We start from the raw sequence: 25,147 nt of genomic DNA, 5'->3' as shown, positions 1-25,147 counted from the left end.
CTGAGCTGAGTTTCCCATTGAGCCAACCCCTCCCCCCCAAAAAAAGTGTGCATTTTTCTGTGACCATCTTGAAGACTATTTCAGAAAGTATTTCCTTTAAAGAATAAAGGAAAACATCAAGGTTGTGAGACCAGGAAGATGAATTTGGAGTGGACCATAGAAAGCTAGTTCTAGAAGACTCTAAATATCTTATCTAGTTGCATTATGTTATGTCAGGATCTCCTTTCGTATATGGATATGAAACTGGAGTTAGGCTATCCAATCATACCATGAAATCTAAAGCTGAATGTGCAAAAGGTGTTCAATAAATAATTAGGTTAGCATGATGAGCCAGGCAGGACAGATTTCAGGACAAGAACTGGGTTAGAAACCTTGTTCTAACTGGCTGGGTGGCCTTGGGCAAGTCACCTAAATTCTCTCTAGATGATATTGCCTCTCTTCAAAGCTTGTTGCCAAGACCTGATTCAATTTTGGATATGAAAGTACTTCGTGAAGCTTGGGGCAGATGGAGGGGTTACCACTATTGGGATAAACGCAGGTGCATTAAGGAAATGCTTTCTGTCCTTTGTCGACTTTGTTTGAATGAGTGTGCCCAGTAGACAAATGCTACCACTTCTATTCATAACCCCGAATTTAGTCATGTAAGCATCCAGCTGGTAGTTTCAACCTTAGTTGTAGATAAATAGTAAACTACAACTCAGCTACTGACTCTCAAGCAGTACAATCTGGTATTTGTAACAACCCAAGTAATTAAGTTATAAAATGAAATAATTTGGGGTTCGTAATAGGTGTTGGTTTGAGTTTTTCACATGCCCACACTATCATTGTATGTGTACATGTCTGTCTCCCTGATGAAATTCAAGGACTGAGACAAGGGCTTGCTCATCCTTGAAGTTCTTCTTTTCCTTCCCCCAAGTACCTAGCACAGAGCCTGGTTATAGTTGGTACTCAATAAATGTTTGGTGAATGAATGGGCCAACGATGGGAGAAACATAAAGCCAATGAGGTGGAATCTAATTCCACAGCCTGCAAATCAAAATAATCACACTGCAAATGGAGGTCATTTTCTCAGGGATATATCTCGGTGTCACGTGCAGTTAATCAGAACATAGCAATTTAAAAAAAATAAGCACAGGACAGATTATATATTTTTTCACATGGCCCCTAAATAACATCCTCTTCAACTAATTTCAAAACCAAATGGGCTGCTTGAAACACCAAATCGAATGCTGATGCAGGTTGGCATGTGGATAATTCACAAAGGCTGAATCTTCACAGCCATGACAAAATCAGGCATGTCCAAAAGAGTTAGCGGAATTGATGGGGTGTCCTTGTGGCTATAAAACTGCCCCAAATTTTTCAGCAAATTGCTCCAGCCAGGGTGTCTTGAACTCGACGACCTCAAATACAATTCTTCTCTGTGCGGACCCAACTTGAGACTATCACTTAGGTGGCAAAATGCACAGCAGAACATGAACAAAAAAGCAGTCTATTTGTCCATTTCATAACCCAATCCATTTAATCTGAGTGCATTCCAGTGCAGGTCTGTGAATAACCATGGCTTCCCTACAATTCTTTGGTCCTGACTCAGATGCAGTGGTAGTGCTCTTTGTGCATTAGCAGTTATTGAGTTGACACAGCCTCTAAGATTGTCCCATTCAGATGGCTTTGGGGAGGCACAGCGCAGGGGATAATTCCTGGTCCCAGCATGCCTACCTGGCAGGGCCTCTACCTCCTACCCAGCTATGTGACCTTGAGCAAGTGACTTAGCATCTCAGTGCATCAGTATAGTACCTATCAAATGGAGATGATATTAATGGCACCTATCTCAAAGGATTGCTATAAGTGTTATACAAATTGATGTTGAAGAAGTGCCTAGAAGTTTCCCTAACAAATAGTAGACACATATAAGCATTTGCTCTTGTGTATTAACACCACATCAACTACTGTATATTAAGAATACATTAAGAGCCATATTTGTATAAAAACTATTGAACTTACATTTGCTTTTTGGGGAGAAAATATTTCTTCTACTTAGTTGTTTTTAAATCTAAAACAGGGACCTAAATGCTGTTGCATATCTGGTCCAAAGCTGCTTCCCCAATTGACAAATGCTACTATTTCCCAGTGATGTAGGCTGTTGTTTCACAGGGGACACAAAGCTACACATGTACCACGTGTGTATTTCCACAGGCACAAACAATCTAAGAAGTCTTTGTGCGTCTTTTCGGAGCTGAAATTTTTCTGGACAACTTGAAGGAAACTAAATGAGTGAAAAACTGAACCTATTTTTGTATTTAAATGAAAGTTGTAATAGTATGGAAGAAAGTGAAAAGTCCATACATGTCGAGGTTACAGGGGCCCTTAGAGAAAGCGTACATTTACATTTCTGCTCCAGACTCATCCATCCTCTGCCCCACAACATCTCAGCCCAACAGTGATAACCCAGAAGTGGACCAGAGGTACCAGGACAGTAACCTGGGAAAGAGTCACTAGGTTAGTTTTTCTCAGACTCCACATGAAAAAGAGTTTTTTAAAAAAATAATTTATATTCATTTTACTTATTTCAGACTACTAGTTTTATAAAAGATAACCAAAATAAAATCTTAGAAAAAAATAAAGGAACGGGACATATGAAATGCAAGCCCCATGTTTTCAAACTATTAGGTTGAACAGACAAAATTACTGAGTCAAATTGCTATAAAATTTCCTAAATACAGACCCTCCATCTCTATACTTATCTGGTTTGCCCAGACCACCCTTGCATACCTGCCCCCCATGTGACATGAGGGAGGAGTTCTGAGCCTCGCCGAGTGAAAAATGGGGCCCTCCATGCTGCCAAGTTCTGACTTCTCACTGATTAGTTTCACCCTTGTGCAAAGTACTGAATAATGGGAAAGTCCAGCAATGAGCTTCTCTAACTTCCTGTTGGTGGCTCAGAGTAGGGCTTGGCCCACCTCTTGAGAGAGGTGCACAGAGTCCTTAGCATGCCTCAGGTCCTGGCCTCAGTTCCAGAAATGACTATAGCTGAGACACAACTTGCTAATACGACCCTGTTGGAGGTGAGAAGCCATCAGAAAATGAGCAAGGTAGTAAGGGGATTAATATTGTGATCTGAGGAGTTTATCTCAGTACAGTGGATCTCGACCTCAGTACAAGGATCCAATGGATCCTTGCAATGAGGATCCATTGCAAGCCAAAGCCCTTCCCCCTGGAAAAGTCCAGTGTCCTGGGCCCACATACATACCATATACAAATAAAGGGGTCCAGTGAGCATCTGAAATCCATCCAGACAACCCAGTGTGCAAACCCCTACTTTAGGGTTCATAGTGTGGACTATTAACTAAACTGAACACCTACAAACAGCTCTGCCAGGAGATATTTCCACCTTCTCTTGGTACATTTATTTCTATATTCACTGCAACCCTTTGTCACTTCTCACACCCTCTGTCCAGCCTGACTTCGATTCCTTTCCCAGAGGCCCCAGAGTACAAGGGCCTGGAAAGGGCATGATATGATTAGCTTCATCTGCCTTTTCATTGATTCTGGAAGCAAACCAGGCCTTCCCAGGACAACTTCTATGTGGTGGTGCAACCTCTGAGAGACGGGCAGACAGGTGGGTCCTGGCCCACCAGGTATGAGGTAGCGTCTCTTAGAGCTGACAACTCTGCCCAGACTCAGAAGTTTAATGATGGGCTTCAGGTGGGGCTTAGGGGAGAGATAGTATTACAAAGAGAAGGGCACAGAGCTACAATTTCCAAATGCTTGGGGAGGTACTCTGAAAGCCAAGAACTGTTTCAGAAACACAGTGGTTTTTACACCTCATCTACCTGGCCAGGTTGCTGACCTGAACCCAAGAAGTCAGGAAACCAACTCGGGCTGTGGAGAGAGCATAGTAGATGCTGCCAGTTGTCTACCTAATATCTGCTGCCCTATTTGTCTTCTCTAACTGGAACCCAGCTTTGTTCAGATACCTCACAATATAGTAATAACTAACAGGTTTGCTTTCCATGAGTCATGACTGCCAAAGGGGCTGGCAGTTTTTATTAACTCATTTTAGTCTTTTAACAGTCCCATGAAAAGGACACAATATTATCTCTATCATACAGATCATGAAACTGAGGCACAGAGAAATCAACAACTTGCCTGAATTCATATAGCTACTAAGCAGCACAGGCATGACTTGAACCCAGTTTTCTGGCTGGGAGTCCAAGCTGTTAATCAGCATGTTTTATTGCCTTCATCCCAATTTCAGCTCAGGGGTGGGTCTTAATTTGTTTAAGCCAATCTGAACATGACATTTTCCTGTTGACTGTTATTGGTCCTGGCAAGACACATAACCTGAGATGGACCAATCAGATGGAAGGAAGGGCTGCAGCCTACAACTGGGAACAGGAAGTAGTGCTCCCTATTGTTACATCCAGTAGGTAACCCATGCCAGAGTTGGTAATAGCAGAGCAGGAAAATGGAAAAAAAAAGTCCAAATTCTCATTGACATCACTGACCACTGAATCAACTAGTCCTGGAATCTGTCCTGCTTCTGTTAATATAAACACTATGTGCTATACAAATAATGCATTTTCCTATTGATGAAGCCAGTTTATATGTGCTACTTGTTTTTAAATGCATTCAACCCTGATATGGATGGGACTGTCAGAGTTGGCATGGACTGAAGGCCAGGATGAACACTTTGGGGAGTTACAGAATACCAGATTAGCTATTCGAGACTAACGCTTAAGTCCTTCAGGAGAGGTTATCTATGTGTCAGGTCGCCAAGCCACTGGCTGCTGCTTTTCCTTTTTATTTTTATTTTTGTTATCTGGGTGAGTGTGTGCCTGTGTGTGTACACATGTGTATAAATGTATACACATCCATGTATATGATGGTGCTCCTTAAAAGAGATGGGGCAAAGAACAAATGGTGGGTGGGGGATCTACCTCTTGGATACATTGGACTCCTATTAGCAGTTCTAGTCAAGGTTGAGTAACTTACCCAGAATCCTACAACTAGCAAATTTCATAGCCAATATAACAAAAACAGGTAGGTGAGTTCAGAGACCATAAATTAACTACTATACTTCCCTCTTAGATCAAGTTCCCCAGAAACAGAGCCTGAGATAGGGCTGAAGTGCCTAACTGGTTGAAGGAGGAAAGGAATGTGGAAATAAAACAGAGAAGAGGAAAGAGATAAGCAAAGATGTGCAAGATGTCCCTGTGCCAATCAGTGCCAATGGGCTGACATTGAGTGGGATGGATAGTAGGGAAGATGGCATGCCCTCTTGGCAAGATGACCCCAGTTGGCTGGAAAAGGAACAGATCTGAGCCCTTGCAGTCAGCACAGCAGCTGGGGGACACAGCAGCAGCCTGGTGAAGAGGATCTGGTTGGATTGCTAACAAAATTTACTATAACTTCTATGAATATATGCTATGTCCTTTTTCTGGAAACCTCTTCCCCAACTTTTCCACCCACATGCAAAGGCACATCTCCTCCATGACCCTTTGTCTCCCACTGTCCCTCGAGGATATGGCCTGTATCTTATTTCTCTTAACATCAGCATCCCAGAACTGCACACACACCCCACGTCCTTCCCCTGGCCCGGCACCCAGCAGATGCCTGGCAATGAGCAGAGGCTTCTATAAATGTTTGTGGGATGCATGAATGGAGAAATGAATGGATTTCATGTATCCACACGCTGCTAATTTGGAATTTGTGATACGTCGGAGACAGGATATTTATTGAGTAAAAGTTTGGAAAAAGTACTCTAACTTGGGCTTTTACTGCTTATGTAGTTCATTACTAAGGAATGCAAGTCTCTGGTCCTCCTGCCTCCCACCCCATTACTTTCCATGTGTTATAATATGTAGAATAATTACAACTCAAGAAACTGCTTTTCCTTTAAAGAAACAGCCAGCCTCTGTTATAATTAGACCGCTTAGTTAATTTGGAAGATTTTTCTTCCTTCTTAGACCTCCCTCCCCTCCCCTACTCCTTAATCCCACAAAAGTTTCACAAGACTTAGTTAATGAGAACTTCGCTTTCAGTTCAACTTAGACACAATACTTGAGGATGAATTATGGGACACAGTTGATTCTAAACTAAGTTGGTTCTCTCAGCAAAGTGCAAAAGAAAAATAATGATAAAACTTGGTCATTGATTTAACTTGCCGTCCATTTGACAAAGCAAAAGTCTTTGACATCCAGCATTGAAAAAAGGATAGATTGCACAGCAGTGAGGATTTTTGACCCTGATCTCTCACGGAAAGGGCACCAGGGACATGGCCAAAGAGGAAGCATGTGAAGGGTCAGTGTTTCTGAAAGTGGGCCCTGGACAGCAATGTCAGCATCACCAGCCCACTTATTGGAAATGCGCATTCACAGGCCCCACTCCAGGCCTCCTGAAGCAGGAGTTCTGGAATGGGGCCCAGTCACCTGCATGTTAAAAAGCCTTTCAGGTACTTGTGATGCCAAAGTTTGAGAACCAGTGACCCGATCATCAAGAATCAGGCAGACCTTATTTAGATTCTCATGTGCTACTTTCAGCCTATGAAGAATCTCCTGAATACCCCTGTTTGTAAAGTGCGTATAAAATGGCATTGCTGTGTGAATTAATGAGTCTATACAGACATCAAGCTGTCCACACAGTGCTGGTTATAGATTGCTCTCTCTGTCACTCCTATATCAAGGGTGGAAGGAATAGAAACATGGAGAACAGAGTATGTTCTCACACTTCCTTTTTGGGTGGCCTGGAGTTCAGAACAGGGAGCAAAGAGGAGGCCTTGGGCTGATAGGGAAGCATAGCATCTATGATCCAGGAGACAGGGAGAAGGGTGAGATTCCTTGCCAGTCCTGAGGACACAACCAGTGTGCATTGAGGCTTATTCTGGGTCCTACAACAGTTAGGGACTAGAGATCAGAGGTAGACAAGATGGGCATAGGTCCCCAGCTCTTGGAGGTACTTCTGGTCTAAGCAGATGGGGTGGGAATTGTGTTTGCTGAAGCTAGCATCTCATAGAGGGTCATCAATCATGGGGGCCAAGGGGAACCTGAGCTTTTTCTTTTCAGGGGGTAGATCTATAGATTCTGATGAACTGGTATCTCATCCAGAAGACTTCTGTGGGTGATGGGAGGGAACGTACGGTGGTTTGAAGGCACTCATTACCTTTGCCTACTGGAGTCTGTAGGGGGACTGTTAGAAAAATAATTCTTCTCTTTTGCTAGAGGCACCACGTGCTCCTCTCCCTTAGTCCCCAGTACTTCCCAGCCTCTCCCCACAAACATTTGACTCAGACTTCCTCCCAAAATATCACAGATAGGTTAAAATTGGGGCTATCAGAGGAGATGGAACACAGAGAAAGATAACAAGTGTTGATTTTTGTGTGCGAATGTGGGCTGTGATTTTTTAATATGCTGCCTCTTACCATATTTTGCTGTGCATACTGTGCATTTTTGTCCAAATTTTTGTGGGAAAAATAAGGATGAGCATCGTACATGGGAGGCACCAAAATGTGGGTGCGTGTTACACACGGCAAAATAAGGGTACTTCATTCTTATCGCAGCTCCTGGAAGTGAATAGCATTATTTTCTTTGCCATTTTACAGACCAGAAAACAGAGGCTTCAAAAGATTAAACAACTTGCCCTCAGTGCAGAGTGGGTGATGAACCCTCCATGCAAGCCCAAGCTTACACCGGGGGAAATGGGGGTCCGGAAAACCCAGGGCAGGAGCCTCTTCTCCAGGATTCACAGCTGCCTGGGACCCTCGTGGGGGCTGAAGTCCCAACATACGTACTTCTGTTTATGGCAAACAACAATGCAATAACAGTTTTGCGGCAGATGGTTAAAACCCTTGCAAAAAGAAAAAAAGAAAAAGATTATTAAAGCTACTGGTAACATCGGCTGAGAAGTCCTGGGATCTCAGATTTGTCTTGGCCAATTTGTACAATCACCTCAGCCAGGTTTACACAGAAAATGCATGGCATGGGCTTTGATTGCCATGAGGAATAAATACACACAGCCCTCCCTCTTCCCTGCAACAAAAATCCTTTTCTTCCCAGCTATTTAATATGCAAGGCAGATTGGAACATTAGCAGTGCAAAAGAGTAAATAATCTGGTAATTGATCTGGGATTTGTGGATTTTTACCTCAAATTTCTGTTTATGGTTGAAGGTCGTAAGCTATACAAACCTCTATTGATCAGAGTCCTTTGTTTAAACAGAACCTACTGTATTTATTTGTGCTGCTCCCCCAAAGTCAAACAAAAGGGCAGCCATCTAGCTAAACCTCGGCAGGGCACAGTGGACATGTGGCCCGTTCGCTCGGCGGACAGCTGTTTTCAATCTGCACAGTTTGTCTTTCATATCCATATGAGATGAAGCAGCCTTCACTCAGCCTGGGAGACAGGCCAGCAGGAGAAGATACGCTTAACCCTTCCCACACAACCTTTCCACTCACTGAGAAGGAGTGAATGCTTAGGAAGCAGGACATTTCCCTCGAGTTGCAACCAGGCACTCCGTGTCCCTTTCTGCAATCACTGGATGTACCCAGGGAACAAGGACACCTGCCCCCTTCACTCCTATCTCCACTCTCTGGCCCTGACGCCCCACCCTTGAGAGTTCCTCCAAGCCGTGTAGCCCTTGAGAGAGGCCTGGGAAGGAGAATGGTTTTCTCTGCCATCTCTGGGTCTCTCAAATTATCCTGCCTAGGGGATGGCTCAGGATATGCTAAAAGTCAGGCTGCTGGTAGAACACAGGCAGGTTGCCGTCGATAGGGTCTCTTTTCTACAGTGGACTTAACTCTGTCCCGTTTCTCTTTCCCTAAAACACCAAGCTTAGCCCAAGTTTTTGCAATCTTGGCAAGCTAGACATTTCGGGCTGAAAAGTTCTTTCTTGGCGGTGGGGTCTATCCTGTGCATTGTGGGTTCTTTGGCAGCATCCCTGGACTCTGCCCCAGATGCCAGCAGCTGCCCCTACCCCCAGCTGTGATAACCAAATATGCCTCGAAGCATTTCTTAATGCCCCGGGAGGGTATAGTTTCCCCAAGAAGCCTTGCCTTGGACAGATAGTGTGCTAGGCTGTCAGTGGCGGGAGGTGGGAAGCAGGCAGGAGCTCCTAACTTCCCCGGCCTCCTGAGAGCCGTTCGACCTTGGCCAAGTGTCTTCTCCTCCCTGGTCTGTTTTCTCACTAGTGAGGTGACCTGCACTGTGGACCCAGTGCAACTCGTTGTGGTCAGCACCTCACCCCGGGCCTGGACTGAAGGACACTGATACATGAACCTTATCCTGTCACCCAGGCAAGCTCAGAGAACTCCAGAGCAAAAAGCTGATGAGAGATCCACTCCAATCAAGCACCATCAGGTTTTTAATGCCCTTTGCCAATAGTAACAGCTCTTGATTTTTGCAGGGAGCTCTGTGGCTTGGCAAGCAGAAGCAGAAAGGATTTGCTATTTTCTTCCATCCCTGGCTTCGCTGAAGTACAGACATTTGCAGAGCTGGGGCCAAAGGCAAGCAGCTCACAAATGCTTAGTAATTAATTGCTCTGAGTAGGTGAATTAAATAAATTGAAATCCTTTGTAAACTACAGTAATTCTCAGCTTGGCTATTACATTCTCCTGGCTGTTAGATCTTTGGAAAATAATATGTCAGTAGCTGGATATAGTACGTATGTCATCATCATCAGACTAGTGGAGGTTCAAATCCCAGCCCAGCTCCTCTCTAACTCTGGAGTATTCCTGGACAAGTTGCTTTACCTTGCGGAACAACTGTCAGCCCCCACTGGTAAGTGGATGGTGGTCCTGACCTCAAAATATTGCTCTGAAAATAAGTAGGGTGTCTTATGTGAGTCTATCAGTGTGTGTGTGACACATTCTTGACATTACCAAACTATAGCCACCATCGTCATCATCATCTTCATTATATCATCATCAAAGCATCCTTTACTGGGTGTCTAATTCATACACAAATTCAAAGTAACATTAAGCCCATAATCCAGACTTAAGTGTTTTTAAAGATATTCGATAACAGATTTTAATGATATCCAGGTAATTTTCTTTTCACTTTTTATTATATTTTGTGTTATAGGTTCACTCATAACATTTTGGGGGAAATTACTTCTACCATTTTCAAACTCTAATTTCCCAAACCCAAAAGTCTTAAATATGGCAGAGTGCAACTGTGTGAAATGGAAAGTAGGGTGAGCAAGTTGGGGCAAGGTCTTTGTAGGCAGAGCAAGCCAGCTATGATCCCGGGTCTCATGTCAGTTTCAAAGACCTTTACAGAGGCAGCTTATATTATTTATTTTCATGTCCCCCACTGTTGGGAAGCATGGAGACCTGGAGCAGGACACATTTTCAGAGTGGAAATGGGACCCTGGGGTTTAGACTCTGAGCTCCGTTCTCTATCCAGCCTGTGTGTTTGTAGCATGAGAGTGGATAAGCCTTGCGTCCTGGGGGGGGGGGGAGTTTGGTGTTCTCCCTCGTTCACAGGTCCTTGGAAACATATTTTAGAGGGTGTAAGAAGAGGAGACAGTCAGCAACTGAGAATGTCTCGTGGAGAAAGGAGAGGGAAAATCAACAACCACAAATAATTATTCTCACAGCTTCCTGTTTCCAGCCTTTTTCTCCACTTTCCTCTTCTTCCTAAGTTCTCCCTGGATGCCCCATTCTTCCCCCAAATGCCACATTTCTTGTATTTTTGAAGTTCCTGTTTATCTACTTTTGATGAATGAAACAGTTCGCCTTTGGGCTATTTGTGCTAGGAAGCTTCTCTCCTAAAATATGCATTAATATATTTTATTGATTGATTTTAGAGAGAGAAGGAAATGGAGAGGGAGAGAGAAAAAAAGAGAGAGAGAATTTTGTTGTTTTTACTTATTTATGCATTCACTGGTTGATTCTTGTATATGCCCTGAGCAGGGATCAAACCCACAACCCTAGCATACTGGGACAACACTCTAACCAACTGAGCTACCCGTCCGGGGCTATCTATGTAAGTTATGAAACTGAATATAAAATGACTGTAAAACAATGTTTTTTTATATTTTATTTATTTATTTTTCGAGAGAGGGGAAGGGAAGGAGAAAGAGTGGGAGTGAAATATCAATGTATGGTTGCCTCTCATGCGTCCCCTGCTGGGAACGGGCCTGCAACCCAGGCATGTGCCCTGACTGGGAATTGAACCATGATACTCTGGTTCACAGGTCCGTGCTCAATCCACTGAGCTATGCCAGCCAGGGCCTGTAAAACACTGTTTTAAGGACCATAAACCAATACTGGTGAATCTTCGTTCCCAAGGCTCTTTTCTTTCCATTATCAAGTAATTGCAATTCTAAATGTTATGTTTATCATTAAAAACATTTATGACACTTTTCTTTAAAGCTGTGCTTCTTATACAGGTGTGCCTCAACTATACATGTCGCTAAGAGTCTGTATTATCTTACTTTACTTGTTTATTCCTCTCCTCATTATGCTTCTAAAATTCATCCGTGTGGGTGCCTGTACCTATAAGTAGTTCATTTATTTTCCCTACTATATACTGTTCTGTTCCATTTATTTATTCATCTGTTAATGGATACTGGGGTAATTTCCAGTTACCTGGTTTTTGTGTAGTTGTTTTGCTTTTAGAAATATGAATCCTGACATTCTTATACATAGTTTTTGGTGCCCGTGAATATGAGTGTTTCCAATTCCCACTTGAATTGAGGGCTCAGGGGTCTGTAGATTTACTCCCACAGTGGACTTTCTGATTAGTAAAAGATCCTCATATTTCTGCTCCAAAGAAGCCACCCTGTTTCTTTCTGCAGAATTTGTTTTCCAAAAGTGAATTCCCACTTTATGACTTCCTGTGAAATGGCTGCTCAGCCAAGGTTCCTCTCTCTCACTTCTTGCAGAGGGGGCAGTTTTAGAAGAGAGCCCTTGTTTTAAATCTTGTCTCTTCCATTTACTAATGAGGGAAAGGCCTAAGCGCCTCCCCTGCCCCTGTGGTCCGCCCCCTGACTCCCATGTACCTCCCCATGTCATTCTGCGGGATGAGCTTTAGTCCCTGGGACCTGTGGGTATAATGAACTTTGTTTTCCTAAGCCTCTTTGTGTCCTCTTTTAGCTGCACCTGGTAACCATCACATAAAAGAATACGGAACTATTGTGATTTAGAATTTATCAAGACTCTTGCCCTTGTGTTATCAATGAACAAATTGGTGTTGGTTGTGTGATATCATAGCATCTTGAATCTTGAGCCCTCTTCACCTTTATAATGGATTGAGTGTTTACACCTGTTTTAAATGCCTTAGAAAGTAACCACTCTTCTCTATCCAGGAAAGAAATATGAAGTCCTCCTAAAGGCATGAGAAGACAGAGTCTTATAGCCCAAGGCAATTCTTTTCTTTAGGACAAAGCCTTCCTCTGAGGCCTCAGGGCTTTTGAGGTAGGTCCTGCTCCTCACAAGGGGAAGGACTTGGCTAGTCTATGTCTTGAGTCTCCATATTTGGTATTTTTTTTCTATATCCCAAAGCCTTAGCACCTTCACCTGTCAAAGGGACATTATAGCAGGTAACTGTTAAAAAACACAACAATCACTACTAATTACAGAGTTTACAGCTGCTTTGGAGATTCAAGATGAAGGACACTTCATAAAGGCAGATATTGGGACAGGGGAGAAAAACAATTAACTAAACAATAAATTAATTAATGCATAATTACAGACACACTCACACACACAGAGTTCTTCAGCTGCCTCAAGGCTCGGTCATGGCGGCTTACAGGCCACTCCCAGATGCTGAGGTTCAGGGGTACCTTTCATCTCTCCTCATTCACCTCATCACACCTATGGCTCCCTGAGCTCACTCCTACATAGTGAAATTAGGACAACTCCAGCATCCAGCTCATAGGACTTTCATCCACACAAAATCATCATGAGTTAATTAACAAACTCAGGGAAAAGTCTTTTAAGGGCTTTGTTTTGAATGTTGGCTCTTAATTAGTTTTTACTTCTGAGCAAATTGCTTCATCCCTCCTAGTCTCATTTCCCTCATCTATAAGATGGAATAATAATAGTACTAAGCCATGGAGACTATCTTATTGATTAAATAAGATATTAGCACACTGCCTGGCATATGGTCAGTTTCCAATACATAAGAGCTATTATCAATATATTGCAAGTAACTGGCACTTCCTTGGAAAACAGTTAAGTAACTTGCCCAGGGTTGTCTAGCACAGCCCTTTCTCTAGGCTAGATATATACGAGGTCTCTCTGAAAAAAGTCCAGCCATTGTAAATACGGTGAGAATGGTTCGTGCCGGTATCGATGTAACCTGGCAGCCTAGCAGAGTGGACTGGAATGTGCATACGTGAACAACGACAACTTCATAGTCAGTGGGGGTGGTAGATGCCATTGAGTGAGCATGTATACTGCACAACCATCGCATTCAAAATGACTGAGCAGAGCAACAAATCTGCAACAAATTATGGGCAACTGGTGATTGGCAGCTTCATCACAACACACCTGCTCATGCATCATGTCTTGTGTAGAATTTTTTGGCAAAACATCAGATCACCCAGGTGACTCAGCCCCCTGTAAACCAAAATTTAGCACCCTGCAACTTCTGGCTTTTTCCAAACCTACAAATCATATTTGAAAGGGAAGAGATTTTAGACTATTGATGAGATTAAGGAAAATATGATGGGGCAGCTGATGGCAATTGGAAGAACTGTGTGAGGTCCCAAGGTACCTACTAGTACAATGAAGTGTCATTGTCCTGTGTACAATGTTTCTTGTATCTTGTATCTTCTTCAATAAATGCCTTTATTTTTCACATTCTATGGCTGGATACCTTTTGGACAAACCTCGTATATCTCTATACATAAAATGAGCCCCTTTTTGTGCAAATAAAACTGAGTGGATGGATGGCCACCCAACTTGGAAGATGTGTTTCGATCTGGCTTAAAATAAAAACTAGGCGGTAGATAGGAATTCCATGTGTGTTGTTAAAAGAATAGGCAAGTGTCATCCAGAATAGCTCAGACTGAAATAATAATGTATGGTCCATGTGGCTCATTAATTAGGAAAGCGGTTCATGACATACGAGGATGAGAGAGACAGAAATAGAATAAACCAGGATAGCTCAGTCTATAGGGACAGCTATGGTATAGGAAGGTACCATTTCTTACTGGGGCAACTTGATACAGCAGGGGAAGCAGACACAGGGCTTATTTCATAATAACTAATGATTATTTTTAGCAGTGAGTTAAAAATAAACCCACAGGGAAGATCTCTAAGTAGCCAGATGCCTCAGTTCGGGTGCTGGGTTACTTATGGTAAAAACTCAGGGAGAAGAGACTGTGGAATTGACCCCGTGACAGTCCCACCCCTCCCCCATGGGGAGTGGAAGGAAACCAGGACAGATGGACAACCCTCAAGAGGAAGGACGTCGCTGAGAGATGTTCCTCCATTAGAGAACATTCACTGGAACCTTCCTCCACTGGCACGGGCAGGCCCAGCCAGTGCCCTCTTGGCTTTACTCTGTTGCTGGATTCTCAAAGCAGCAACATAAGGCAGGCAGTGCTAACACTGCGTTAGTCTCCCCGCTGGACAGCATGAAACCCGGGGCTCCAGGAGGCTGAGGGCCTGACCTGAGGTTATGCAAGGGAGCCTCAGAGGATGTGTCATTTTAAGAACTGGACAGATGAACCTAAGGAACTTGGAAGTGAAATAGCAAAGGGACACAAAGAGGGGTTTAGTGGGTTTGAGTGAGGCAGGGAGAGAGCAGGGACTCAAGTCATCTGTTCTTTGCAAAGAGGCTGGTGGATGAAATAACCTTTGGCTTCCCCTGACCTTACAAGCAGCCATGGTGCTCAGACCCAAGTTCTGCCCTTGAGTTTGGGCTGGGGTTTGGGGTGAGTTTCTAAGGCCAGGCCCTGGAGCAGAGAAACAGGCCGGGGTCCCAGTGCCTAAGCTTCTACGTGCAGCGTGCAGGACCCCGGAGACCACCAAATCAGCAAAGCAGGGAGACCTCCAATGTCCTCAGCTGTGCTGTGTGCCCAGGGAGGTGGGGGCGGCCCCAAACAGGAAGCAGGCAACAAGATCAGAGGCAGCAGGCCCTTTCTTTGTCTTGCTTTGTATCAGCGCTGAGGGGCTCTGAAGTTCAACAGTTTCTACATGAATTTTGTTTTTTTCCACAGCTGTCAGATCAAATTGATTTCCAGTCATTTTAACCTGAGTAGGTTCAGCAAACCAGGTCCCCAGGTAGAAACCTAGTTTACCAAAGGAGTCATTTATACAATTTGTCTGTGATGGGACAGAATTTTTGAGTAGCTTTGGTGAATACCTCACCATTTCCAAAGGCTGCTGGTAACAGTAATCATAATTACCTTTTACGAAGCATCTACTACCCGTCTTTACTTCAGATCTTTTTATACTGCTCCAACAGTCCTTTGACAAAAGGAGATAATAGCTCGATTGATGAGTACTTATTGCTCATGCATTCCTCATTAAACCCGAACTCTCCTATCCGGTGTGTGTTATTACGCCAACTATTTAGCAAATGAAACTAGAGCTTAAACAATGGCAAGTAATTTGCCCAAAGTCGCACAAGCAATGGCAGAGCTGGGGTTCTGACTCAGGGCAGGGGTGTTGCCAACACAAACTCTTTGGCCGGTGCCTCTTGCACCAAGTCCTCTCTCCCTTTATCACCTATTGTAGTTGCCTTCAGATTTTGACTCACCTGGAACAGCAGGTACTGGCAGGTGCTCAGTTTTGAAACAGGGACATTATAAGGGAACTGAGAACTGAATCCCCCAGGGAATGGTGAGGTCTGTGTCAGCCATTGTTGACATTAACTCTGCCCCCTGTGTCCAGGGCGGCCCGCGGCTGGATCCCTGGTGAGCTGGGCTTCCACATCTGAGCGGCAGGATTCCGCACGGAGAGAAGTAGAATTCCAAGTCCTCTGAGGGTCCCCAACATTAAGTAAAACAACGTATGTTAAAGGTTAGCACAGACGCTGGGATGTATGTGGGCCTCAGTAAGTGTCTGCTATAGCATCAAGTTAACCAAAGACTGATTTTCTCTGTCTCTTTTTTGCCAAAGAGAAAATCACCCTGTCATTTGGCAGGAGGGTCAGACTTCCGCCTTCTCAAACTGGTGCCTTTCCTGGGATAGGTGGATTGGAGATTGAGTTTAAAAAGTCACTTTTCTTCTTATTTCTGCCACTGGCTGCCCTGAGTCAGGTCAGGTTTGAGTTGCCTGTCTAGGGTGGTCAAATTTAGCCAATACAAACACAGACATCCCAGTTAAATTTGAATTTCAGAGAAACAGTGTATTCTCACTCTTTCAGTGTAAGTGTGCCTGATGCCTATCTTAAGTGCGTCCGTGCCCTAGGCGTGCGTCCGTGCCCTAGGCCTGCGTCTCTGCCCTAGGCGCGCGTCTGTGCCCTAGGCGTGCGTCTCTACAATTAGCTATTCTAGGCAGAGGGGAAGCCCCTGCAGGGCTCCAACCCTGGACACACCTGGCACCATCCACTCTGGATACTTGGACATAGTCAAGAAACACAGGCAGCCTCAGGTGGACACTGTGTTGGTCGCCTTCCCTTGGTAGGGACACACGGGGGAACTGGTGACTGCCCACACTGTCATAGGTGATGACAAACTGGTATTTCCTGGGGAAAGGCTCAGCGTGATGGATGGTGCTGCCACATTGGGCCTTTCTGCAAAAAGCTGCTTCTTAAGCTGTGTTTCCCACAGTCTGCCTTTTGGGGCCCAGTTAGAGGGACGTCCCCAGCCAGGCGAGGCCATGACATGGGCTCCCGAGGCCATGCCTGCATTGGAGGCACATTCTGTTCTCTCCCCTCTGCTTACTTCTGTTGGCTTCTTCCCCTTCTCTCCTCAGCTGTCCTTCTCTCCTTTCTGTTCTGTAATGAAGGCAGCTCATGGTTCTCAAGTGGCCAGAGTTTGTCCCCAGGAGACATGTGACAATGTGTGGAAACAATTTTGGTTGTCACAACTCTCGGGAGGAAGTATTTTTGGCATGTAGCAGGTGGAGGTCAGGGATGCTGCTCAGTGTCCCTCAGTGCACAGATGCCCCACCACAAAGGACTGGCCAGCCCCAAAGAGCAGCAGGGCTGAGGCTGAGAAACCATGTGACAAGGTGACTGAAAGCTGTACCTTCCCTTGACACAGTCTGTGGCCTCAGGAAAATTCCCTAGCCACGCTGCCTTTACTTTTTCAACTTCTTGAGCTGAGGTCTGAACTAGGTGATCCCAGGGACCTGTGCAAGGACACCACTCCCTTCAGCTGAGAAGCTTCCTGTGACCATCCCAGAGGCTATGAGTGCCTGGCCAGAGCCTGCCCCACCCAAGTATCTTTTGCCTTCCTGGCCCTGTGGGCTCAGGTGGCCCCACCCATCCCCACCCTTCTGGGACATTCCCTTTGGCCCAGCGCCTACACACCCTTACCCCAGGCCCTCGGCACACCTCTCCTCCATTGCCCAAGGGCTGGCAGAAGATCAAAGAGCTGTGGTTGAAACAACATTTGGCAGCAGGAGGAAGATTAGCAGAATGGTCTTGGGTTGGGTGGAACAGCAGCAGCTCAGTCTCCCAGAGTGTGGGGCCTGCAGCCCCTGCTGCTTCTGTGTGAGTCAGAGGATGCCAGCCTCTGTCCCTTCTCCCGGGACATTAGCACACCCTTTCCCCACTTCTGCCTCCCCCACTCATCCTTGGATCCCAGAGTGGCAGGACCCTCTGTGGGTCTCAGACAACATGAGCGCACAGCCTAGACCAGGTGCATTCAGCTTCCCCACCTCCTGCCCTGAAATAAAACAGCATCTACCATTTGCTGTGGCACTCGGGGGTCTGCTCGGAGCTGTGGGCTTCACATCACATACGTGTCTTAGTCTCCATGCAACTCTCTAAGGTGGATTCTAGTATTACTCCCATTTTATAGGCGTTTTAATAACTATATCTTCAGCCATCACTTAAGCACTTCATATCACATGACTTTCTATCAGCTCATTTAATCTTCACAGCATCACGATGAGGTAGGTATTAGTCTTAGTCCCATTTTACAGCTGGAAAAACCGAGGCCTAGAGATGAGTAAGTAGTGAACCTTGGATTCAGACCCAGATAATCTGATTTCAGAGTTAAAGTTCTCAACCATTTTGTCTACCAACTTCCAAAATGAACAAAAGCAGGTTCAGAGAGGTTGATTAATTTGCTTAAGGTCACAAAGCTATGGCACATTACAGTAAATCATAAGACCAGGTCTGCCAGTTCAGAGCACTGTTATTATTCATTATGCCACAGTGTTTACATGCTATGTAGCACTAGTAAACAAATGATAAATAAATAAATAAATGAAAGATACGTATGTTTTATAGCTTACTTTTGAGATAGAGGGGATTTAAAACACACATATGTATGTATCTAAGGTAATTTAATTAATAGTAAATATATTTAAAATAAACTGGTGTTAACAATCCACAATTGACTTTATAATATGCAGAATCTTGTGAGAACTGGAAAATTACTTTAGTCATTGTCCCCAGTAGGCTTAATGAGAGAAACGAGCCACACGAATATACTCTACATACTCTTTCAGTTCTAATCTCAGAAACTCTTCAAAGCAGGTGAGGTTTCCATTCTGATAAATGGAATAAAGCTCAGAAAGTTCACCCACCAAGGACCTGAGCCCAAGACAGGTCCTAACCCAGTCCTGTCTGAGCCCAGAGACTGTCCTGTACCATTGTCCTGCCCCCTCCGCAGGTCCCCACGCTGGGCAGACCATGGGCATGGCATGGAGCATGTGAGAGTGGGTGACCAAACCAGCAGGCAGGAACTATGACAGTCACCTGTCAATGGGCCTCAGAGCCCTGCCTGTAGAATGTCTTACGGTGTCCAGGCTTTCACGACGGCACATTCCTCAGTGAGGTTCACAGAACCAAATTCAACTGGAAGCCACTGTAACCCCACCCCACACCCGCTGCAGCGCTTTATCATTCTGCGAGGGAGCTTAGGGCTTGGAAAACAGTGCATCGGCATGTGTGGGAGCCGAGCCCAGCAGCTCCTCGCCTGCATCAGGCCTGCTGGCGGCTTGGAGGCAGGTGCAGGCTGGCCACCATCCCAGATTCTAGAAGCCTCCTTTTGTGCCCCAGAAGTGGCCATGGCAGGGCCAAAGCTAGACTGTGCCTCACTGGGTGTTTGCTTTTTAAGAACCTGCTGGTCCATAAATACTGATGAGTTCCCAAAAAGGAAGCCGTACATCAGCCGTGGAGAGGACTCAGTGGGTGGGGCCAGGGCATCCTGCGTGCAGAGCCCTGCAGGGAGAGGTTGGAGGGCAGACCTTTCTGCAGCTGGCCCCTTCTCTCCCCTCTGCTCCCTCCTCCCCTGGATGAACCCAGCTCCCCTTCTCCTGGTGGCCTGGCAGGTGCCTGCTGTTCACGCAGTTAAGCTGCCCCAGACCTGCCTGTGTAGGCCCCACCTTGCCACTCCTACCTGTCTACTCCCAGGACAGAAATTGTGCAAGGAGCCCCACACAGGAGCTGCCACTGGGGAGACAGACAAATAGGCTCCCTGCCTGGGAGGGTGGGGAGGGGAGACTAGCAAGCAGCTCTGTCACTGGAGCAGAGTGACATGGGCATGAAGCTTGAGTGCCAGCCTGATCAGATGACAGAAAGCACCAGGTGAGAAGACACCAGGTGAGAAGAGGCTTCCAGGGGAAGCAATGCTGTCCGCCAGCACTAACTGCCATGGTAAAGGCCTTCTGGGCACCAAGAAGAGGCTGTGTCTGTGTACCCTGAACATAGTATCACCCACTGGAGCAGCACCTCACCTGCACCATGGTCCCCTGAGACTGGTCTCTCCTCGTCTCCATACGCCAAGGGAAAAGTCACCTGCTCACTAAAGACATATAAGATGTATATTTTACTGAAAAATTCCAGGAAATGGAACAAGGAACTCCCTCAAGTTCCAGAGGATTCCTGAAACCCTCTGGCAGCATTGCTGCTCCAGCCCTCCACAGGAGCTGCCCTTTCTTTGGCCTTGCCCAAGACTGTCACCCATCTGTCTCTCCTGTCACCTGGCTTTGCATCCCTCCCAACTGCCCCTCAAACTCCCTCTGGCCTTTGTATCTTGCTCTGCAAAACAGAAGGGATAACCCAGCCACACAGAAGTCTCGTTAGCAAATCGCAGATCATTAGCCAGCCCTGGAAGCTTTACTTCCCCTAATAATATGCCCATTAATTTTTTTACTTTATTAATTAAAAACTTATTTTATATTTAACTCAGACAGAAAGTGACAGACACCCAGGTCTGCACCTAATCTGACTAGTATTACTATTTCCCATGCCTTTCCTTCAGATCTTGCTTTCTCAATATCTTACTATCTGTCTGGTTCTCACTCCCTCTCTGCCACACACACACACACACACACACACACACACACACACACACTCTGTACAAAAGGTGAAGACCTATGGCCCATTTCTAATCTCTTCCTCTCTGGAAACATCTCCGTCCGTGTCTGGTGAGTGTCTTTTGGTGTGAATCCAGCAGAGTGCTGTGGTTATGAATGCAGACCTGGAGGCCAGACAGCCTGCCTATGAGCTCCAGCTCTGCCCCAAGTGGCTGGGTAACCTGGGGCAAGTACTTCACTTTTCCAAGCTTCAGTCAAGTAAGGAAGATAGTAAATCAATCCTGGGTACAGTAGTCAAATGCTAGTACATTTAATGTCCCTGGAACAGAGCCTGGAATAAATAAATGCTTAATAATATTAGCTGTAATTATGATCTATAAACAATGAATAGGATAGTTTCTCTGTGCTTTTAAAACTTGCCTAAATGGTGTCATAGCATCATACACAAAAACACACACACACATGCTCCTTTTGTAACTTGCTCTTTTTACCCACTTCCATTATGTTCGGACGTCTCCACTTTGGTACCTATAATGCACTCATTTTAGTTACTATAGAATGGCATATCATTGTTGTTTAATTTCCCTGATTACTTATCCTCAAATTGGAAAAGTAAAGAGCCAAAGCAATTTCCAAGATGAGGAGGAATGAAAGAGGACTTGCCCCATTATAATGATACTAAGACTTATGTGTTTTAGTAGTGCTGTCCAATAGAACTTTCTGTAACCATGGAAATATTCCATAACTGTGCTGTTCGATATGGTAGCTCCTGAACACTTGGAATGCAGCTAGTATGACCAAGAAACTGAATTTTTACTTTATTTTAAGCTCAAGTAGCCACGTGTGATGTGCCTACCCTATTAGCACAGGTTTAGAGCATCACAACATTGTGATAAAGTGGCAGAGGCCTCTGTATCTGCTGGACCAGTACCAAAGAAACAGAAAGAGCACGTGTAGAAGCGGACACCAGTGTTGGGTGTGGGCCACCGTGGGAAACGTGCTCCCAAATGTGATTCTAGGCAGAGGCTGATGACATGCTAGGGCTACCATTTCTGAATTCCTCCTTAGAATGCCAGGTTATGAGGCACATAAAGTCAGTATCTATAATTTATAGTCACGTGTCACTTTAGACCTCAACTGGTACTACTACCAAACTTAATCAACCACCTTGGTTTCCAGAATCTGCCAAGTGTCCTTGAATCATTTCCATAACAGAATCCTCTGTCTCGAGCTGATAGCACGAGTGTGTATTGGTCTGAGGAGCCCAGCAGACCATTTCCTCCCTGGCCCCAGTCTCCAGCACAGCGCTGGGCACCTCACTAGAACACAGGCTCAGAGCCAGATCCCATGAGCACCAAACCCGCCTCTGCTTTCCAGGGTTAGAGCCGAAGCATAGAACTTTGCTGTGCCAGGCTCCCATCTACTCATCTGCACAGTGGAAATAAGTACTCCCTTCAGAACTTTTTTGTGAGGAAGACATGATATAATAAATGTATTGTGCTCCACTCAAAACAGTAATAAGTTCCTGTAATGAGCAGGTACTCCAAAAATATTAGCCAAATCAATAAAAATATACTACCTGTACAGCAAAGGGTTTCAAGTTACAGGAGAGGGGCAGATCGCATTAAAAATCAACAAATAATTCTTCTCCTCCCTGACCTGTCATCCTGCTCGGGGATTGATCTTGCGTCCTATTTGGCCAATGGAATGTGATCAGACGTGGTTGCGTGCCAGTCAGGCTGAGGCTAGAAGAGGCTCTGCGTGCTTCTGCTCACCTTTCTTGAGCTCCTGCCCTCCATGATAGCAAGAACATTCCCCAGGTATTGCCTCGGCAGCCTGGGTCCTAAAATGAGAGGCGTGTGGAGCCTCTGGCCAAGGCCAGTTAAGCCACAGCCAACAGGCAGACCCACCAGCCAGAGTTAAAAATACTTGTGGGTGTAAGCCACTCAGATTTAGGGGGTTGTTCGTGATATTGTTGCAGCCCAACTCAAGGCAGCGGCCCACACTTAAAATCATCAGTCATTTACAGGTGTACTTTGAAGGGTGCAATGTGCATTTAGGTGAGCAGGTTGTGGTATTATTTGCAAATTAACCAGTAATAGGGCTTAATACGTTCTTTCTCATGTGGTCATAGCACCCTTTTTCCTTTGGCCAACAGCTGCGGATAACTCTTGTCACCTCTCTGAAAATCCGGTGATTGATCGGGGGAAGAAGACAGGTTGAGCTCAAACTACTTAAATTTTTATTTAGGGGGAAATATCAGGGACTTACCTCAGCATAAGAGGTTTTCTCACATCAGAGCGAAACATTCAGAATGAGTTAAAAGTTCTACCCTGTAAAGGGCAATTACAGTGAGAAAAAAAAAATTCCAAAGAAACTCTTTTAATGCCTATAATTTTCCTAGTACTTACATGTCCCATTAAAAAGAAAAATGACATTAAAATAATTTTAAAGGTTTTGGCTTAAGCCCATTGAAATAAGGAAATTCCCGGTCTTAGAATCAAGTTCTCATTATCTTGGCCCAGTCTGCATTAAGGATGGACCCCTGCAGAGATGTGATCGGGTGATTGGGTTCCAGCTGGGAACAGCCATGCCGAAATTAACATGGCGCCAACCTCCCCATAATGGGTCCTCCGGGGCGGCTCCTTGCCTGTGCCTCTCTTAAGGGGCATCCAGGTGGAAATCTGCCAAATTTGTTCCTGCAGCCTTTCCACTTGGGGTTTGTCCCTGTGTGTTTTCCTGATGTCAGGTCTGGTTTTTTAAGAGTTTTTTGGTCTTTTAAAATACATATATATCATTTAATTCTGCTCTGATCTTGGTTATTTCCTTCCTTCTATTTGCTCTGGGCTGTCTTTGTTGTTGTTCCTCAAGTTCTTGCAGGCGTAGGGTTAGGCTGTTTGTTTGAAATGTTTCTGTCTTCTTTAGGTAGGCCTGTATTGCTATGAACTTCCCTCTCAGGACTGCCTTTGCTGTGTCCCATAAGTTTTGGGTTGTTGTGAGTTCATTTTCATTTGTTTCCAGAAACTGTGGTTTCTTCCCTAATTGACTGCTACAATCTTTATGGAAAACAGTATGAAATTTTCTAAGAAAACTAAAAATGAATATGCCTTTTGACCCAGCAATTCCACTGCTAGAATTATATCCTAAGAACCCTCAAAAACCAATCCAAAAGAACGTATGCACCCCAATGTTTACAGCAGCACAATTTACAATAGCCAAGAGTTGGAAGCAACCTAGGTGCCCATCAGTAAATGAATGGATCCGAAAACTATGGTACATTTACACAATGGAATTTTATGCAGCAGAAAGAAAGAAGGAGCTCCTACCCTTTGCAACAGCATGGATGGAACTGGAAAGCATTATGCTGAGTGAAATAAGCCAGGGGGTAAAAGACAAATACCATATGATCTCACCTTTAACAGGAAGCTAAGCAACAAAACAAACAAGCAAGCAAAATATAACCAAAGACATTGAAATAGAGAATAGGCTGACAGTGACCAGGGGGGAGAGGGGAGGGAATTTCAGGGGAAAAGGGGAAGGATTCACAGGAACAAGTATAAAGGACACATGGACAAAAACTAAGAGGGTGGAAATGAAAGGGAGGTGGGGAGCACTGGGGGGTGGGTTGGGAAGGGAGTAAAAGGCAGAAAACTGTACTTGAACAATAATTAAATTTAAAAAAAATAAAAATTAAAAAAAGCCCAAAAAAGAAAAATATATAAGCACATAGATGTTCAGCTCAGTTGTAAGCAGTGGATCAACATGAGGTTTTGCAGTAACTTTTTTCCCTTTATTTCTCATTGTGTCTCATTTTTTTCTGCCCCAATTTTAATCATATTTCACCACTGTCAAGAGATGGGTACTGGAATGCAAGCAGTTTTAGTATCTGTGTGTAGAAAAGTGGATAAAGAAAACGTGGTATACACATAACAGTGGAATATTATTCAGCCACAAAAATGGATAAAATCTTGGCATTTGCAACAACATGGAAGGACCTCGAGGGCATTATGCTGAATGCAATAAATCAGGCAGAGAAACACAAATACTATATAGTCTCATATATATGTGGAAAGTAAAAATCCTAAACAAAGAAACTCAGAGATACAGAGAACTGATTGGTGGGTTGCCAGAGGTGGGGAGTGGGTAGGAGGGGCGAAATGGATGAAGGGAGTCAAAAGGTACAAACTTCCAGTTATAACATAAGCAAGTCATGGGGATGATGAATATAGTTAATATTAATGTGTTATGTGTTTGAAATTTGCTAATAGAGTAACTCCGAAAAGTGCTCACTACATGAAATAACATTTTGTAGCTATGTGCAGTGATGGATGTTAACTAGACTTATCGTGGTGATCATTTTGCAATATATAAAAACTATTAAATCACTACATTATACACCTGAAACTAATATAATGTTATATGTCAATCATACCTCAATTTAAAAAATCATAATTCAGGTACAAACAAAAGACTGTTGTGTGTATATCAAGACACCAAAAGAAAAAAAGGAAGGTAGGCATTGGAATCTTTCAGTCAGCCATTACCCACCAAATGGATAGAAGTGTTTAACCTGGTAAGTAACAAACTATTGAGAAAGAAACCGGGTGGGTCAGCTCCTGCATTTTCATTTACCCCAAATACCCTCCTGCCATGTGGTCACTCCTCTGAGAAGAAGCTGCAGGAATAGGTGCCAACAAGTCCCGGCCACCATCAGGCTCCTGTCAGCTGGTAATGATTTCCATTCACTGCCAAGCAGGTTCTA

Source organism: Artibeus jamaicensis, unplaced genomic scaffold (genome assembly GCF_021234435.1).
Source record: "Artibeus jamaicensis isolate MK-2021 breed Jamaican fruit bat unplaced genomic scaffold, CSHL_Jam_final contig_464, whole genome shotgun sequence".
NCBI classification, from domain to species: domain Eukaryota; kingdom Metazoa; phylum Chordata; class Mammalia; order Chiroptera; family Phyllostomidae; genus Artibeus; species Artibeus jamaicensis.
This window is presented reverse-complemented; position numbering follows the sequence as displayed.